Genomic DNA, 5,270 nt, shown 5'->3' on the forward strand with positions numbered 1-5,270 from the left:
GCTGGACCCCAACACCCCCTCAGCTCCAGGATATGGGTGGGCCAGTGACCCCGAAGGCTGCTGGGAAGGGCAGCTGTTGGCTTTGCTGGCCGCCAGGGCATCACTTTGAGTGAGAAGGAAAGGGCTGCTAGCTGCTGGGCTGGGACGGGCTGCAGAGAAGACCCACCCCCTGAGCTCAAGTCACAGTCTGCCCTGCTCTGTCCCCAAACCCAGATCGCAGAAATCTCCAGTGCGACACCGAGACACTCCTAGTTCTTCACTGAGCGGGAGTAATGGCGCAGTGTCAAGGCAAGGAAGCCTGGAGCTGTGCTGTGTCCATCCCGGGCACCGCCCCCCTCCCCAGCCTATAAACAGTGTGTTCTCTCTGCCCTTTGATGATGACAGCTGCATGCCAAGAACCTCGCCAGGTCCCTAGACGAACACTCTCTCGCTGAATCCCACCAGCACTGTTATTGTCCCCATTCCACAGAGGTAGACTGAGGCTCAGAGAGGTTAAGGGACTGGCCCAAAGTCACACAGCAAATGAATAGCAGTCACCAGAACATGAACCAGTCAGCTGTGCACTTTCTGCTCAGCTTTGGACCTTCTAAATTCCTCCTTCAGGAAAAAAAAAAAAAAATCTCCTGGTAGGTCCACACCTGGAGTGGCCTGGGAATCTCCCGAAACCGGCCCCCCACCTCCACCCCCATCCTGCCCTGCACCGCACAGCTTTGATCAGGCCCCCGTGGGCCTGAATGATGTGTTCCCTGCACGGGTCCTGCGGGGCTGGCTCTCCACCCCCTGCCTCCAGGGCCTGTGACGCTCCCCCACCCCCGCCCCTCCCCCTTCCTGGGCTCAGCCCGCCCCCTCCCCTCGCTGCCATTCACCCCGCAGCCTGCCCCTCCCTCTGGGCCTGGCCAATGTCAGGGACCGGGCTGGCCACCCCCACTCCCCAAGCCCGGGCGCAGCGTCTCCGCTCTGCAGCAGAGCACAGAAGGCCACCAAAAGAGGCCACCATGAGCTGCCTGGGGTGAGTTAGGGGCCTGCCCCTTGCTGGGAAAATCCGGAGAGAAAAAAAGTTATTTCTAGAGCCAAATTTGCAGAGCAGATGATGCGCTGGCGCTGAGGGCTCCCTGGGGAGGTGATGGATGGGCAGCCCCCCACCCCGCCCCTCCGCACCAGTGCTGGGCCAGGGGCCGGGTGGCCAGGCTGTGCCTGGGAAGTTGGCATGCGTGTCTTAAGGCTGTTAGCCGCCAGACTCAGCTGGAGGCCCCCTCGGTCCCTCATCTCCCTCCGGCGCTGCCCAGGCTTCCGTCCCTGCCGCCTCTGCCGGGTCATCCGGTCTGCCTCCCGGGACAGCCCCTACGCCCGCCTTTCCTGTCCGCGGCTCGTCCCCCGAGCGGCCGGCAGAGGGTCAGGAAGAGTCGGGGTGGAGAGGCACCCCCTTGGGCATGCCCGATTTAGAGCCTGGGAACCGGGAACCCTGGACACCTGGGATGCCCAGTCCCCGCAGCGTCCCCGTCCCCGGGGCGCTGCTGGGGAGGATGAAACAGCAGCCTCTTGTCCGAGCGTCAAGGGCGACAGGAAAATTGGGGAGGCTGCTGGAGGGGGGGGCGGTGCCCAGCTGGGCTCTGCAGGGAGAGGGGTGCCCTGGCAGCCTGGCTTCAGCCACCCATCCCCCTACCTCCCCACCCCCCCCTCCACCACCCCTCTGGTGTACTGGTGTACTCTGGTGCCCATGTACTGGGTTCCAGGGATGAAGTGATGATCCCCACGCAGCTCCTTCCCGAGAGAGCTCAGAGGAGGCAGGGAGGAATCAGACAGTTTTCTGTGATTCTGAGAGCTGAGCATCAGCTGAGGGGCAGCTGAGAATGGACTCAGCACAGGGCAGTCAGGGCAGGCTGCCTGGAGCAGGCAGCAAGTTCCGGAGCTGGAGCTTAGACAGTGGCCGGTGGGGTGTGGCCTGTGCCCTGTGGAGGTGGGAAGACAGTTCATCAGGGCCAGGCGTCTAGCCACAGAGGTGGAGCCCGGAGAGCCAAGGCGAGGGTGGTACCACACACAACCCAACCCTGGGTACCCAGCTGTGCCCAGCTGTGACCCACCCTGCCTTGGTAGAGGGCCATGAAGGGCTCTGGGTGCCCAACTGTGCCCAGCTGTGACCCACCCTGCCTTGGTAGAGGGCCATGAAGGGCTCTGGGTGCCCAACTGTGCCCAGCTGTGACCCACCCTGCCTTGGTAGAGGGCCATGAAGGGCTCTGGGTGCCCAACTGTGCCCAGCTGTGACCCACCCTGCCTTGGTAGAGGGCCATGAAGGGCTCTGGCCTTGGGACCCCCCAACTGAGGAGAGACAAGGCTTGAACGAGAGGTGCAGCAGCAAAGGGTAGGTAAAGATACACGTGTGCGCGTGTGTTGTGCTCATGTGTGTGCACACTCGACAGAGGCTGGAACCCACCCAAATCACCGTGTGGCCTCTGAGGGGTGGTCCCAGTGGCCCAACTGGAAGACTTGGGGAGAAAGGAGAAGGAGCAGTGAGACCATGAAGTTGGGCCATCCAGTGCAGTAGCCACTAGCCACATGTCACTCTTTAACATTGAATTTAATGGATATCAAATACGACTTAATATTCAGCGTGGCCTCATCATCTTAGCATGGCTGTGAGGGTGAGATTTGGGTCAGTGGCGATGTTGTAAGTAAAGGGTCTTATCTTTCTTTACGACAGCAGTTACTCCTGTGGCTCAGAGCCTAATTTGGGTCTATCCCCAAAGGGATTCCAGTCTGATGAAGTGATAAAATGACTTTCTAATTAGGACAGGCCAGGTAGTTTGGAAAGCGTGACGTGGACAGGAGGGGAGAGGAAAGCAAAGTCAGCTTTGTGCTCTGCTAGTGTTTCAGGAAAAAATGCAAAGAAGGAAAGGGTCAGGGGTAGGGGTCGGGAGAGGAAACAGCTGAGGTAGTGGAAGAAGCTGTGTTTTGAATCCCAGCAGGCCTAGCGAACCCCCAGTCCACTCACTGGCTGTGTGACCTTGAGCAGTTTCACGAACCTCTACACTTCATTCATAAAGATGGGGTTGGTCATTTCTACGTGTTCCCCGTGGGGTTCTTGGTAGGAAAGCATGTAAGTGGACTCTGCCAGTGGCAAAGCAGAGAAAAGATTAGTTGAGAATCTGGGGGATAGGGTGTGAGCACCTCCTTCACCCTCCTCTGCTTTAATGACAAGTGTCAGCGACACCATCGTACAGAGCTCCTTGGAAAATTCTATGGCGCTGTAGGGGAAGCGCCAGGCATCCAGTATGTGCTCCGTTAAATTGGTTCCCCTAGGGAAGGTCTCTTTTTCCCTAGAGAGGTTCCTTGACCATGGCACTATCGACGTTTGGGGCCCCATGTTTCTCTGTTGCTGGGGGCTGTCCTGCATGTTGTAGGACGCTTAGCCGCATCCCTGGCCTCTGCTCACTAGATGCCAGTAGCACGCCCTCCTGCCACTTGTCATTTTGTGACAACCAAAACTGTCTCCAGACAATGCCAAATGTCCTCTGTGGGGGGGAAACACTGCCCTGGTGTGACCTGCCTTTGGTAGTACCCTCTTGCCGGGGCAGACATTTCAGCAGGACCAGCCTGGCCCACCCTATGCTGCCATGGGTCATCTGGCCAGATGCACCAGCTGCTGGCCCCTTCGGTGCCTTCACTGTGCTGGGGTGGCGGGGGGGGGGGGGGGAACCTGGCCCCAAGGCAGCGAGTGCACTGCTGGCTGTGTCTGGATTCGAGCAGCAGCATCTGCTCCGTGGTCGCGTCTCCAGTGCCCACGGCAACGTGGACGGTCTTCACAGCCTCAGGGCCATCACAGCTGGTACCAAACAACCAGAAATGGCTCGATCATGATGGGACGGCTGTGGCCCTGTGGATGACAGGGAGCTGTGCTCACCGTGAGGATTTTCAGACACTTCTCCCCCCGGCAGGGCTGAGGTCAGGCACGGGGAGGACACCGAATGAGCACCGGCTCAGGCTTCCTGCTGCTGCAGGGGAGACATAAAGCCGTGAGAGGTCACCCCAGAGTGGTGGCCTCCCTGGGGCCAGGCATGCAGGGCTGAAGTGTGTTGGGCAGCATGGCCTGGATAGAGGACAGAGACTGACCGTCAGGTCTGCAGGGGCCTCCCTGTGACGAGCTGCAGGAAACCCGCAGGCAGGATCATGGAGGATGTTCCCCGCAAAGACTGAGGCGGAGCCAAAGTCCCCAGGGTTTCCTGCCTCTGCGGTTCCAGCCTGTCTGGGTGGTGACCGCCTCCTTGTGCTGACCCCCCTTCCCCCAGCGCCCTGCCACTTTGAGGCTGTCCCTGAGAAACCCCTCCCAGGATGCCCTGGGCTGGCTCCCCGGCATCTATCCTTTGGTCCTCAGAACTCAGATTCTCACCCTTTCCAGCCTGAAGCTAGGACTCGGATCAGCAAGAAATGACAATGCAGTGGGGGCCCTGGGGCCTGCTCCTGCTTTGTGGCAGGCCCAGAGCTGTGGGAGGGGTCCGAACCCCCTTTCCCCTTATCTCCGTCTCTTCCCCTTAGCTGGTCCTCCCCTCCCCTCTCCCAGTAGGACACGCCCATCCCAGGGAGGCCCTCTGTTCCCCCCACTGCCCTCACCTGGGACTTGCCCCAACCTGGCCACCCCCTCCTCATTTCCACTCACTCACCAGGTTTCATTAACTTGACTTCCTGTGTTTTAGAATCTGGCCACTTGTCCCATCCCAACATCCTTTGCTGTGCCCCTCCCAGCATCACCCCTCCCCTGGTGTACCAAACCTTCGGGGTCCCTCCACCTCCCCTTAAATCCTTATACCCTCCCGCGGCTCCTCACTGTTCGGAGTGCAGCTTGAGCGGCTGACAATGGCATTCAAGGCCTCCTTCTCTAGCCCCTTCTCCTCTGGAGCTTCCCCCTGGATGGGAAGGGAGGGTCTCTCTGGACGACACCTGCTGAGTCCTCGAGTCCCAGCGCAAAGGCCACCTCCTCCAGAAAGCCTTCCCAGGCTCTGCACAAGGCAGTCGGAGCTTCCTCTGAACGGTCGGGTTCGGCCTCGCAGCATTCGGATGTTGGGGACTCTCCGGAGCGCCGCGGCCCGAGGGGTCGGAGGCGAGGCGCCTGGGGAGGTGCTCGTGGAGGGGGCCAGAGGAGGCGGCTTGACGGCCTCGACCAGCCCAGCTCGCGGGGAGCTGACTGAAGGGTCCCCCGAAGGGGCGGGGCCGGGCGGGGCGGGGCCACCCGAGAGGGGGCGGGCGCGGGGCCTCGGGCCCAGCCGGCTCGGGAGGGG

This window comes from Pseudorca crassidens, chromosome 15 (assembly GCF_039906515.1).
Source record: "Pseudorca crassidens isolate mPseCra1 chromosome 15, mPseCra1.hap1, whole genome shotgun sequence".
Taxonomy (NCBI): Eukaryota; Metazoa; Chordata; class Mammalia; order Artiodactyla; family Delphinidae; genus Pseudorca; species Pseudorca crassidens.